General features: G+C 42.0%; 1 protein-coding gene across 5 annotated transcripts in view; it reads right to left on the bottom strand.

Moving 5' to 3' along the window:
- The window catches only part of LOC141103386 (coagulation factor XIII B chain-like), a 1,015,098-nt gene that overhangs the window by 41,478 nt on the left and 958,376 nt on the right, over positions 1–15,244 (bottom strand). The window lies entirely within an intron of this gene.

Below are 15,244 nucleotides of genomic sequence, written 5' to 3'. Positions count from 1 at the left end.
AATGCCGCGTACACACGATCGGAATTTTGGTTGCAAAAAAACTATGATGGATTTTCCAACGGGATTCCGCTCAAGCTTGTCTTGCGTACACACGGTCACAACAAATTCCGACCGTCAAGAACGCAGTGATGTACAACACTTATGACGAGACTAGAAAAAGGAAGTTTAATAGCCAGTGCGCCACCCTTTGGGCTCCTTCTGCTAATCTCGTGTTAGTAGAAATTTGGTGAGAGACGATTCGCGCTTTTCAGACTCGTGCTTTTTCAGATCATTTTACTGCTGTTCAGTTTGTGCTTGTGGGTTTGTATCTGTTTTTCAGTGCGTGTAGTCAGTTCGTATCTGTTTTTCAGTGCGTTCTTGTCTGCTCGTTACAGATTTTCGGCTCACTCTTAATAGGCCTTGCTGTTCTTCAGTGCGTTCTGTTTAGTTCGTTCTGACCAGCTGACCATTTTGAAGCCATGTTGCGGTTACATACTCGTCGTAGAGTTCGTGCTGTGCAGGGGCTTGGTGTTGGGGTTCTTACTTTGACCCAAGCCCAGTCCAGGAACAGGGTGGGGAGGAGTTCTTGGACCAAGAATTGGTTACTCCAGCGTGACCAATTCTCTCGTATGCCTTTGCTGTGGGAGATCCAAGAGAATAACCCTGATGATTTCATGAATTTTCTCCGGATGAGGGACCCCTTTTCACCATCTGTTGGCTTTGCTGTCCCCTTATATTATGAAACAGGACGCCTGCATGCAGCAAGCCATCACTCCCAAGCAGAGGCTAGTCGCCACGTTGTGGTACTTGGCGACGGGGAGAAGTCTACAGGACCTCAAGTTCTCTACATGCATCTCCCCCCCAGGATCTGGGGATCATTATTCCAGAGACCTATTCTGCCATCATTCAGGTCCTACAGAAGGACTATATTAGGGTAAGATTTCTCCTTTAACATCACATTATATGTATTTAATGTTTGCTAATGTATTGTATTGTATTTCTTTCATTATTCCATAATTACCCTGATTGTAATATGCTGTCAATGTCCTCTTTATCCTCCATGCATGCTGTAATCTTTTAATGCTCCTTTTTTGTCCTTCATGCATATTTGCCTTCACTAACCTCCCCAGCATGCTATCCTGGGCCCATATACACCTAGCCTAGTCACTTAACAATGTATTTTGTCAGCTCCATTGTAGTGCTTTACCCTAAACACCCCCTAAAATGTGTCCAAATGTTATTGTTGTCCTTAAATTCAGGCAGAGTGCCAGAGGCTTTTTGTTGGCTCCCAAACTCATTCAGAACCCCCCCCCCTAAAATTTGTACAATGGGCCATCAGAGGGGGTGAGGAATCTAAGTGGACCTTATACTTTTGTCTTTAAATACTCCTTTAAAATGTTATACTGATGTTGGCCAAGAATGTTTGTGTCTAATCTGCTTGCAGTGTTTATGTGCAAAATTACTATTTTTTTTTTTTTGGTTTGACTCCACGGTTTCCTTCAATGCCACAGGAATGGCAGACTGTGGCCTCCCAGTTTGCTTATCGGGACTCTCCCAAATGCAGAGGGGCAATTGATGGGGAAACACGTCCACATCATCCCACCACCCCATTCGGGGTCATACTATTTTAACTATAAGGGGTTTCATAGAATCGTGTTGATGGCGGTGGTGTCGGCGACATATGAGTTTCTCTGTGGATGTGAGGAAGAATGGCTAAATGTCGGATGGTGGAGTCTTTGCCCAAACAGAGTTCTACGGACGTCTCCAGAGTGGTGGCTTGGGATTGCCACCTGCAGAAGAGAATGTCCCATTTGTTTTTATTGCTGATGAAGCATTTGATCTGGGTGATCACATGAGACAATTCCCCCAGAGGACCCTCACCCCAGAGAAAAGGGTTTTTAATTACCGGCTGGCCAGAGCCAGAAGAGTCATGGAGAATACCTTTGGGATATGGGCCAGCCGGTTCCGCTTATTTCTAACAGCAATTAACATGGCGGAGTACAAACTTAACCACATTGTTTTACCCTGCACAACTTTTTAAAGTGAAATGCACCTGGTTATGTTGCCACAGTTGGGCCTGAAGCCGGACTTCATGAGAATCCAATGACTGCCCTGGAAGCTGGCCGTCCTGGCTTGCCCCCCCAAAAGCGCCCGTGAAGTGTGTGAAAAATATGTGTGGGGGGGCATTGCTATGCCAGCTAATTTTTTAAATATTTTCAAAATAAAAAAAAAATTGATATGAAAAAAATCTTGATGTGGATTTACTGCTTGTGTTTATCTGTCTCCTAGGTTCTCCTAGTGCACTTATAGTGCCAAGTTTAACATTATTTGAATAACACCCATTATCACTGTAAACACCAACTCAATACAAAGTGTTATTAAGTGTTCTTGCATAGCAAGACCACTTACTGTTATCTCACATATATATATTATTATTAAGTGTTCTTGCATAGCAAGACCACTTACTGTTATCTCACATATATATTATTCTTATTATTATTATTAGTGGGAATGCTTTAGCAGTCCCACTCTTGTTATTCAATTTTATTTATTTTTATTTTTAATTTTAATTTTATTCCATACGTTTTTTGGTTCTGCGTAACTTCTGCATACTTTCAGCTATTAAAACCATTCAACTATCAAAATGTTCGTCTCTCTTAGCTGAGGTGTGCTCTTTTTCAACTTTTTTTTCTACCATTTATACTTTTTAAAATATTAAGCTTTTTAACACTTTTTTTTAACATTGAAGTCAATGGGAGCATGCTTGAAATCCTTAAATTCTTCTTCCGCTCCCAAAAGTTTCAGCTCCTTCATACTTTCACCTAGAGACACCAAACAAACTTTAAAATGTTTACAAAATATTCAGCTATCTGGCTATATCTTTTCAGTTTGATATCTTTTACAGTTTTTGAGAAAAAGCTTTTTGTTTAGAGGTCATTTCAAGAAATTTTAGCCATTAATCAGAGTGTACTGTGTTTGTTTTGTTGCCATGGTTACCAAAGCTTCTGTTATACACAGGGGGGGAGGTGGCTGGAGCATCTCAGCTTTGATTACAGAGCCTGGGGGAGGGGACAGACACACCATGTACTGATTTATAATAGAGGAATATGATGGGGCAATTATGATGGGGCAATTATGATGGGGCAATTATGATGGGGCAATTTTGATGGTGGCAATATGATGGGGCAGTTTTGATGGTGGCAATATGATGGGGCAGTTTTGATGGTGGCAATATGATGGGGCAGTTTTGATGGGACAATTCTGATGGGGCAGTTTTGATGGTGGCAATATGATGGGGCAGTTTTGATAGGGCAATTCTGATGGGGCAATTTTGATGGGGCAATTTTGATGGGGCAATTTTGATGGGGCAATTTTGATGGGGCAATTCTGATGGGGCAATTTTGATGGGGCAATTTTGATGGGGCAATTCTGATGGGGCAGTTTTGATGGTGGCAATATGATGGGGCAGTTTTGATGGCAATATGATGGGGGCAGTTTTGCTGGGGGCCATTTTAGCAATTCAGCATTCCCACGCATTTTCCCCAGGAAATGCATTTTCTAGTTATTAAGTGTTCTTGCATGCATAGCAAGACCACTTACTGTTATCTCACATATATATATTATTAAGTGTTCTTGCATAGCAAGACCACTTACTGTTATCTCACATATATTATTATTATAGCCAAATTTACCACCCTAACTCCTCCCACAGTTTTTACACTACATAGACAAGTAATATACCGAAACGTGCGGATTGTTCCCGAATGGTGTGCTATTACTTTGTGGAACGTTTCACCGAATGGTTCATGAAATATCGTCGTTTTTGCGGCGAAATTGGTCCCATAGGAATGAATAGGGAAACTAGAGTGGGAGGTGACAAAAACTGAAAAATCAGAACATGATTTCTAAACTGCCGCCACTCCCTCATTTTCAAGCCCACCTAGACAAATCTTATATCAAAACGTTCAGCTATCCCTGCTGCCACTAAACATGTCCACGGCTAAGCCATAGTCCTGATAGTTTTCACAATATGACCATTTGTTTGCAACTCACGCCGTCCATTGACATTCATTGAAACTACACTCTAGCCCCTTCAAATTTGAAGGGCAATTTCTAAACTGCGACCGTGCCTCCATTTTTAATATTTCAGAGACATACTATACATCAAAGTCTAGGTCTGGGTCTTGTGATTCTCACAATATAAAGATCTTCACTGTAGGATTTATAGTTTTTGAGAAAAAGCTTTTTGTTTAGAGGTCATTTCAGGAAATTTTAGCCATTAATCAGAGTGTACTGTGTTTGTTTTGTTGCCATGGTTACCAAAGTTTCTGTTATACACAGGGGGGGAGGTGGCTGGAGCATCTCAGCTCTGATTACAGAGCCCGGGGGAGGGGACAGACACACCATGTACTGATTTATATAGAGGAATATGATGGGGCAGTTTTGATATGGCAATTCTGATGGGGCAGTTTTAATGGTGGCAATATGATGGGGCAGTTTTGATGGGGCAATTCTGATGGGGCAGTTTTGATAGGAATTGTATTGTGTAGAAATTACATTGTGTTGTGTATTGAGCAGTGCGTGTGAAGCATAAACAGTACATGAGCGTTGCTAGGAAACAGTGGTTGTAAACACAAGATGCTGAAACCCCCCAAATGCATGTGGCCATACCTTCATCTGCGAGGCTTGATAATGCTGATAATTTACCACCCTAACTCCTCCCACAGTTTTTACACATTCGCCGAATGGTTCACGGAATATCGTCGTTTTTGCGGCAAAATTGGTCCCATAGGAATGAATGGCGAAATGTTCAAAACTACAGTGGGAGGTGACAAAAGCTGACAACCCCATGATCATACCACCCTAACTCCTCCCACAGCTTTTAAACTACATAGACAGTAATATACCGAAGGTGCGGATTGTTCCCGATTGGTGTGCTATTACTTTGTGGAACGTTTCACCGAATGGTCCACGAAATATTGTAGTTTTTGCGGCGAAATTGGTCCCATAGAAATGAATGGCGAAATGTTCAATGTCATTTAATTGGTGTGCTATTACCTTGTGGAACTTTGTGAAAAGCTGAAAAATACCAGTGTGAATCTGGCCTCAATGTCATTTAATTGGTGTGCTATTACTTTGTGGAACGTTTTGCCAAATGGTTCACGAAATATTGTCGTTTTTGCGACGAAATTGGTCCCATAGGAATGAATGGCGAAATGTTCAAAACTAGAGTGGGAGGTGACAAAAGCTGACAACCCCATGATCAGTCAAAACATTATGACCACCCCATGATCAGAAAAAACATTATGACCGCCTAATAAAAAAATATAAAAAAAAAAAATCATTTTTGAAAAAAAAAAAATCATTCTTGAAAAAAAAAAATCATTTTTGAAAAAAAAAATCATTTTTGAAAATAAAATTCATTTTTGAAAAAAATGTTCACCTCTTTCAGCTAATTATGGGACTTCTTCAACTTTTTTACTACTATTGTAAACTTTTTAAAATAGTTACTCAAGCCACTCCACCCAGTTACTCCGCCCACTCCAGTTGTAGAGGCAAGAACACTTTTCACAATTTCCCCAGAAATTGTACCTTTTCTAGTTAAGTGTTCTTGCATAGCAAGACCACTTACTGTTATCTCACATATATATTATTAAGTGTTCTTGCATAGCAAGACCACTTACTGTTATCTCACATATATATTATTAAGTGTTCTTGCATAGCAAGACCACTTACTGTTATCTCACATATATATTATTCTTATTATTATAGCCAAATTTACCACCCTAACTCCTCCCACAGTTTTTACACTACATAGACAAGTAATATACCGAAACGTGCGGATTGTTCCCGAATGGTGTGCTATTACTTTGTGGAACGTTTCGCCGAATGGTTCACGAAATATCGTCGTTTTTGCGGCGAAATTGGTCCTATAGGAATGAATGGGGAAACTAGAGTGGGAGATGACAAAAGCTGGAAAATCAGAACATGATTTCTAAACTGCCGCCACTCCCTCATTTTCAAGCCCACCTACACAAATCTTATATCAAAACGTTCAGCTATCCCTGCTGCCACTAAACATGTCCACGGCTAAGCCATAGTCCTGATAGTTTTCACAATATGACCATTTGTTTGCAACTCACGCCGTCCATTGACATTCATTGAAACTACACTCTAGCCCCCTCCAAATTTGAAGGGCAATTTCTAAACTGCGACTGTGCCTTCATTTTTAATATTTCAGAGACATACTATACATCAAAATCTAGGTCTGGGTCTTGTGATTCTCACAATATAAAGATCTTCGCTGTAGGATGTATAGTTTTTAAAATACGGCCATTTGTTTAGAGGTCATTTCAGGAAATTTTAGCCATTAATCAGAGTGTACTGTTAGTGTTTGTTTTGTTGCCATGGTTACCAAAGCTTCTGTTATACACAGGGGGGAAGGTGGCTGGAGCATCTCAGCTGATTACAGAGCCCGGGGGAGGGGACAGACACACCATGTACTGATTTATAATAGAGGAATATGATGGGGCAGTTTTGATGAAGTAGTATTTGGGAAGCATAAACAGGGCATGAGCGTTGCTAGGAAACAGTGGTTGTAAACACAAGATGCTGAGACACCCCAAATGCATGTGACTTCATCTGCTAGACTTGATAATGCTTGTAGACTCCTCCCACAGTTTTTACACTACAGAGACAAGTAATATACCGAAACGTGCGGATTGTTCCCGATTGGTGTGCTATTACTTTGTGGAACGTTTCGCCGAATGGTCCACAAAATATCGTCGTTTTTGCAGCGAAATTGGTCTCATAGGAATGAATGGTGAAATGTTCAATGTCATTTAATTGTTGTGCTATTACCTTGTGGAACTTTGTGAAAAGCTGAAAAATACCAGTGTGAATCCAGCCTCAATGTCATTTAATTGGTGTGCTATTACTTTGTGGAACGTTTTGCCGAATGGTTCACGAAATATCGTCGTTTTTGCGGTGAAATTGGTCCCTTAGGAATGAATGGTGAAATGTTCAAAACTAGAGTGGGAGGTGACAAAAGCTGACATTATGACCCCCCCCCCATGATCAGCCAAAACATTATGACCACCCCATCAAAAAAAAAAAAATTTGAAAAAAAAAAATCATTTAAAAAAAATAAATAAAAAACATTTTTGTAAAAATATTTATATATTTTTGAAAAAAAAAATCATTTAAAAAATCTTAAAAAAAAATCATTTTTGAAAAAACAAAACATTTTTGAAAAAAAAAATCACAAAGCTCTGAGTGGAATTATAGCTCCTCTCACACAGCTCTAAGGACAATTATAGCATTATAGCTCCTCCCACACAGCTTGGAGGGAAGTTATAGCTCCTCCAATACAGCTTTGAGGGGAATTATAGCTCCTCCCACACAGCTCAGAGGGGAATTATAGCATTATAGCTTAGCATTATAGCTCCTCCCACACAACTCTGAGGGGAATTATAGTTTCTCCCACACCGCTGTGAGGTGAATTATAGCTCCTCCCACACAACTCTGAGGGGAATTATAGCTCTTTGAACAAAGCTCTGAGGGGAATTATAGCTCCTTCCACAAAAATCATCATGCCATCTAAAGGAAAGAGATCTAAAGCTGCAAAGATACGCTGGACTAAACTGGATCCGAAGCCCCACAGCAGCATAGTGGATATGGAGGTTTGTGAATGTGCCCAGGAGGTACATAGTGAACCTGTGGTGTCATTTTCATGTTCAACTCAGTGTCAAGTTCAAGAGCACAGTGACAGTGTGATGGGCACTTCTGAAAACCATGGCATGCAAGAACTATGTGTACCAAGTGAGATTTCTGTGCAGGCATCATTTCATCAGGGTCATCATGGCTTTGGAAGGTTAATGAACAAACAGTGTACATGCATGGCTCTGACATTTTTGGCATACCACAGTGAGCTTGATGATGTGAGAAAGGGTGATCTTAATCAAATACTGAAGAAGGGCAACAGCTTGTATGGCTCAACAATAAAACAGCTAAAACAAAGAAATGTCTATCAGCATCAGCACTTGACAATGGAAGAAGTGCCCCTCAGACTCAACACTGACAAATACGAGTATAACGTTGTTAAATCTCCAGTGTTATCGGGATGTATGAGAGCCACGGTAGACGGTGACAACCAAGGTTGGTTTGTTGACCTCTCCACAAGACTTCAGTGCCTCAATGCAGATGTTACACATGCACTTTTTATAGTAGTGCCATATTGCATTGCATTGTTCAGAGACAAGTCTGGGAGATATGGACTGTTTGATTCTCATAGTCGAAATAAGGATGGACTTCCTGCTACTGGAAAAGGAAAAGCTGTTATGATCACTTTTACACATTTGAGTGATATGGGGGCAAGGATTTATAAGTTGTATGAATTGCTCCTTACAGACACCACAGGCCCTATTGATGGACTGCAGTATGACTTCATGCCAGTCTCATTTCATCTTGCAAGACGTCTGTCAGATGGTTTGCTGTCCCCACCGGTGCAATCTGACAAACCACATAATGCAAAGCATGTGGAGAACAAAATGACACAGATGACCAAAGATGCAACACACACTGGATTCCCAGCCAACAAGCATTCTCCACGGTCACTTGATGCAAAATCCTCACAGGGCATATGGAAGGACAATAAGGCATTTTCCAAATTAAATGCACAGAGACAACAAAAACTGAAGACAAGACACAGAAATGAAAGAAGGCGTGATTCCAAGGCTACAAAGATGTCTGTCACCAATAAGAAAAGGACATATATCACCAGCCGATACAGAGCAGATGCTGATTTTAAGTTGAAGCAGAAGCAATATATCATTCGCAAATATGCAACAGATGCCAATTTCAACTTGAAGCAGAAGCAATACATCACCAGAAAATATGCGACAAATGCAGATTTCAACTTGAAGCAGAAGCAATACATCACCAGAAAATATGCAACAAATGCAGATTTCAACTTGAAGCAGAAGCAATACATCACCAGAAAATATGCGACAAATGCAGATTTCAACTTGAAGCAGAAGCAGTACACCACCAGAAAATATGCGACAAATGCAGATTACAACTTGAAGAAGAAGCAATACATCACCAGAAAATATGCGACAAATGCAGATTACAACTTGAAGAAGAAGCAATACATCACCAGAAAATATGCGACAAATGTCGATTTCAAGTTGAAGCAGAAGCAATACATCACCAGAAAATATGCGACAAATGCAGATTTCAATTTGAAGCAGAAGCAATACATCACCAGAAAATATCATAATGATCCTGCTTTCAGAAAACGTCACTTGCAACATTGCATGAGTTACATGAAAATGAAGCGTCACACTCAAGCAGATTTTCGCATAACCCATAAGATGCAATGTGCCTTCAAAATAAGAATGAAATACAGACGATGGACTCGTGTCATGCGGGAATGCAGTCAACCAGTGGACAACAGCCTAATGCAGACAGCTATATCCACTTTCCATGAATGCATTAAAGCTGGGCCAACATTTGTGTGCACGATGTGTCATCGCACCCTTTTCCCTAACCAAGTGAAACATTGCATTCGCAGCAATTACAAGAAGAATCTACATTGTTGCTGCCTGTTTGACAGGGAAATATGTCCATGTGTGCAACAATCACTGTCAAGGACCTGAACAATGCACCGTACCAGATGAAAGGACCAAAGAATGGATTTGTCACAACTGTGACTCACATTTAAAAGCAGGACACAAATCATCCATCGCTGTGGCTAACATGGAGCTGGCACCCATTCCCCCAGAGCTCTGCGATTTGAATGTGCTGGAAAGACAACTTTTGGCCAAAATACTGCCATTTGCCAAGATCATCACACTTCCCAAAGGTCGACAGGCAGCTATACATGGCGCTGTAGTGTGTGTGCCATCCGAGGTGGAAACCACGGTCAATACTCTACCAAGATCGCACAGCACATCCCAGTTACACAGAGTGAAGCTGAAAAGATGTCTGACTTACAAAGGCCACCAGGTGTTTCATAATGTCAACATGGGAAATGTAGTAGAAGGTCTGTCAAAACTCATTGACACACACCCCGACTACAGTGACATTTCAATCAGAGTGGATGAGACCATCGCTGTTGATGATGATGATGATGATGGGATGGAACTCGACAGTTGTGACGAAACTGAAATGATGGAGATACTTGAACGCATCGAAAATTGTGATCCATCAGAGGTACAGTCTGCATGTTTACCGGCTGCTTCTGAGCAACAGGAAGGCCATGACCAACAACCTCCCAATGCAGAGGATGAGAAGGATACACTAAGACCTGGAATTGGCCTAGACAGTTGTTTGCAGCCATCTGACCTTGGAGAGGAAGCACTGACACACGGTGATGGAATATTCAGCATTGCACCTGCACAAGGAAACACACCTGTCAGCTTCTTTAAGGTTCCTAGGCTTGAGGCAATGGCTTTCCCTGTTCAGTTCCCTACTGGACAGAATACATTGGACCAGGCAAGACAAGTCAAACTGTCACGGAGCATGTATTTCAATGCAAGGCTTTTTTGTGTTGATACTCGTTTTGCAAGAGACACAAGCTACCTCTTCTTTGCGCAGTTTGTCACAGAAACACACATGGCCAAAAGCAGCATGTCCATCCAGTTAAGGAAAGGAAAACCCAATACCAGGGACGGACGGAAAATATCCAACAAGCTGCTACAGGACAAGTGTGAGGTTGAGAGGTTGGTGCGAAACCGAGATGCCACAAGGTTCATGCAACCACTGAGAGGGAGTCCAGCTTACTGGGATAAAAATCTGAAGAATTTGCTAGCCATGGTCAGACAATTGGGTAAGCCAACATTTTTTCTTACCTTCTCTGCTGCAGAATTCAGATGGCCAGAGGTAATAACGGCAATAAAGGCACAACAAGGTCAAAAGGTGGATTTTGTGGGGCTAGACTGGGCTGAAAAGTGTGACATTCTTCGAGGCAACCCAGTGACCACCATGCGCATGTTTGACAAACGGGTTGATGCTCTGATGCGAGAGCTGCTGTTGGGTCCTGCACAGCCAATTGGTGAAGTTATTGATTACTTTTACCGGGTTGAATTTCAGGCGAGAGGGAGCCCTCATATACATTGTCTCTGTTGGGTAGCAGGAGCTCCTATATTTGGACAAGACAGTGATGACAAGGTGTGTGCCTTTATAGATCATAACATCTCATGCCAGCTGCCTGATGAAGCCAAACAGGCCTTACTTCACAGATTTGTAACAGAACTTCAAATGCACAGCAGATCTCATTCAAAATCATGCAAGAAAAGTAACAGAGTATGCAGATTTGGATTTCCAAAGCCACCTATTAGAAAAACGAGGATAACTTACCCGATGCCAGAAGAACAAGGAGATTGTGCAATGAAACCACAAGCAGCCAAAAACAAACTGAAACCAGTCTGGGATTTGCTTAATAACCCAAAAGTGCAGCTTGAAGACGTGTCACAGCTACTGGCACAGTGTGATATGACTTTGAATCAGTACAACTCGTACATTCAGGCAGTGACCTCCTCAAGCGTGATTCTAATGAAGCGTGATGTCAAGGACTGCTGGGTGAACAACTACAATCCACATTTGCTGACGGCCTGGAACGCCAACATGGACATCCAGTACATTCTTGATGAGTATGGTTGCATCATGTACATGTTGTCCTACATATCCAAGCCAGAACGGGAGCTGAGTGACTATCTCAAAACAATAGTCAAAGAAATGAGCCCAGAAACAGCGACAGAACGAGAAGAAATGAAAGAGGTTCTTCAGGCTTATTCAAAACACAGAGAGGTCAGCGCCCAGGAGTCTGTGGCCCGTACGTGCAGCCTGAAAATGAAGCCTTGCTCACGTGAGGTTGTTTTTCTGCCAACTGGTGACAACGCACTGAAAATGAGTCTCCCGCTCAGTGCATTGCAGAACAAACCAGCCGATTCTCTTAATGTGTGGATGACGAGTTTTGCCGACAAATACAGAGCCAGACCCGAAACACCAGAGTTTGAGTCCATGTGTCTGGCAGACTTTGCATCCCATTACAGGGTTGTCTATGGCAAGCAGAAGGAAGATTGCAAGCAAAAGGAAGACAGCAAGCGTGTCAGCCTATTGAATGAAATGGGAATGATTCAAAAACGCACGAGAGGGAAGCCTGCAATCATCAGGTATGCACGGTTCTCAGAGAAGAAGGACCCCGAGAACTACTACGGCAGACTGCTTAAACTCTACCTCCCCCACCGTTCAGAGTCATCACTGAAAACTGTAAGGTTCCCAACACACCAGGATTTTTACAAAGGCGCCTGTGTGAGCTTACCAGGAGAAGAAGCAATCCGAGCAGTGTCTGCAATTGTTACCAGCAACCAAAAGAAGTTCGAACAACACAACAAAATTGTGGAACAAGTCTTGGATGACTTTGTAAAAAACGGCCCTGTTGAAGATGCTTGGAACACCTTTGCCCCAGAAGCTGAGTTGGATAGGTTGGAATGTATAGAGGAACGCAAAGAAGGGGAGCCACTTCATGAGAATGAACAAGATGATGTTCCGGAGTATACACGTCACAAACAAACAGGTGGAATTGCGCTTACTGTGAAGGCCCCACAAATGTGCCCTGATTTCCTTCGGAAAATGTACAGAAACCTTAACCGGACACAAGCTCAGACATTCTACTCAGTTTGTGACTGGTGCACTAACCGTGTGCGTGGCCTAAATCCTGACCCATTCTATTACTTTGTCACTGGTGGTGCAGGGACAGGCAAATCACACCTGATAAAGTGCATCTATGCTGAGGCGACAAAGATACTCTGTAAACTTACCAGACTACGTGAGGAAGCAGACATATCCATGCCCAGCGTTTTACTAACTGCATTTACAGGAACAGCAGCTTTCAACATTTCAGGCAACACTTTGCATTCTCTGCTGAAGTTGCCAAGAAGCTTGAAGCCACCCTACCAAGAACTTGGAAATCTAATAGATGAAGTGAGGGCACAGCTGTCAAATGCGGAGATCATTGTTATTGACGAGGTGTCAATGATTTCAAAGCCCCTGTTTGCCTACATCAACTGGAGATTACAGCAAATCAAAGGCAGTAAGAAACCTTTTGGTGGTATGTCAGTACTAGCAGTAGGAGACTTTTACCAGGTCCCCCCGCTGGGAAAAAGTAAGCCACTCTGCGTGTTTAAGGAAAATACCAATGACGTCTGGAAAGACAACTTTCAGATGATCACGCTGACAGAGATCATGCGACAGAAGGATGACATTTCATTTGCTGAGCTTTTGAATAGAATCAGAGTCAAGCAGAAGACTGGCACCTTAAGCAATGATGACAAAGCTCTGCTTGCTCAGGCTTTTACAGATCCCACCCACTGCCCTAATGACGTGCTACACATATTTGCCACCAACAAAGAGGTTCACAAACATAATGCTGCAACTGTGTCTGTTCTCCATTCAAACGTCACCAACATAGATGCCGACGATTACAGAAAAGACCCTAAGACAGGAGTGATGCTGAGGCAACACCAACCTTTCAAAGGACACAAAGACAATCTGATTGACACACTGCAAGCAGCTGAAGGTGCCCGCATCACAAGAAACATTGATGTAGAAGACGGGCTTGTTAACGGGACATTTGGCAAGATTGCAAGAATAATCATCCAGACTGAGAATGGTGCTACTACGGTAAACAAGCTTGGACTTATGCTGGACAATCCAAATGCAGGACAGAGATACCGTAACAAGTCGTCTTGTGATGCTGACAAGTTGGTGTACATAGAAAGGGTAGAGGAAAACCTGAGACAGAAAGGAGTTGTTCGCAGGCAGTTCTCTCTGAAGTTGGCTTTTGGATGTACGATTCATAAGTGTCAGGGGATGTCGATACAGTCGGCAGTGGTCTCATTGAAACGGGTCTTCCAACCGGGAATGGCCTATGTTGCTCTGAGTAGAATGACTACACTACAAGGACTGTACATAACCGACTTTGATGAGAAGAAGATCTTTGCTGATCCTGAAATCACTGCTTCCCTGGATTCAATGAAGAATGCATCACTGGAAATTGTTATGCCCCTCTTAAAGTTTCTACAGACAACAGACAAACAGCAAACATTAACAATTATCCATCACAACACGGAAGGATTACCAGCTCACATTGAAGATATCAAATCTCACCATGAGTTGACACTTGGAGATGTTTTATGTTTCACTGAAACTCATCTCTCAGGCTCTTCTGTTGCTGAAAGTCTCCTGCTGGAGGGCTACAACCTGTTCAAACGCAACAGACACATCTCGTACACGAACCTTCCTGACATTGCAAGTAAAAGTGGCGGAGGTGTCACCTTGTATGTCAGAAACCATTTCAAGGCCTATGAAAAGCAGTATCATCACAATGTGACTGACTTGGAGTTCTTGGTTGTCAAACTGGAGTCCCCTGTACAAGCTTTGATCGCTGTCGTTTATAGGCCACCGGATTACAGTATTGGCCAATTCCTTACTAACCTGCTGGGCCTCTTGGAATCTTTGGAAATAATGGATTGCCAACCTATAATACTCTGTGGAGATTTCAATGAAGATTTTCTGTGCAGAGAAAAGAAGCCAATATCTGACCTTCTCCACTCAAGAGGATATACCCAACTGGTCTGGGCAGCCACCACAGAAAAAAACACACTGTTGGATCACATTTACATCTCCAGGGTGCAGCAGTGTCTCCAGTCAGGAGTACTGCACAGTTATTACAGTTATCATGATCCTGTGTATTGTGTTTTGAGCAGTGGTTGTGAACACGCTTAGAGCCTGCATAAACAGGGCATGAGTGTTGCCAGGAAACAGTGGTTGTGAGACAGTGGTCATCAAACAGATAATAAAGTGGCAATGAGGGTCAGTTTATGTGGCCATAGTTATGTGGGACCATTTACAATTAGCTAAAAATCATTCTCTATATTTCATGTTCGGTGTACTTGTTAGACACTGAACTCACTTACTCCTCCCCATCCATCACAGACATCTGTCCTCATCATATAGTAAGAGGAATACCGCGCTGTAGTGCACCCAAAAAGGGTACCTGTTCGTGAAATATTGTGAATGACCAAATAGGGGATAACCAAAATAGTGATGAAAATAACTTGGTGAAAAAAAAAAACAAAAAAAAAACTACATAATAACAAAAGCAGCCACTTTATGTGAGATACACACACTAATACAACAATATAACAAATATAGCAGCGCTGTAAATAGGAGTAAATACTAGTACCAGTGTTGAATGGGA

This window comes from Aquarana catesbeiana, linkage group LG07 (genome assembly GCF_042186555.1).
Source record: "Aquarana catesbeiana isolate 2022-GZ linkage group LG07, ASM4218655v1, whole genome shotgun sequence".
NCBI classification, from domain to species: domain Eukaryota; kingdom Metazoa; phylum Chordata; class Amphibia; order Anura; family Ranidae; genus Aquarana; species Aquarana catesbeiana.
This window is presented reverse-complemented; position numbering and strand designations above follow the sequence as displayed.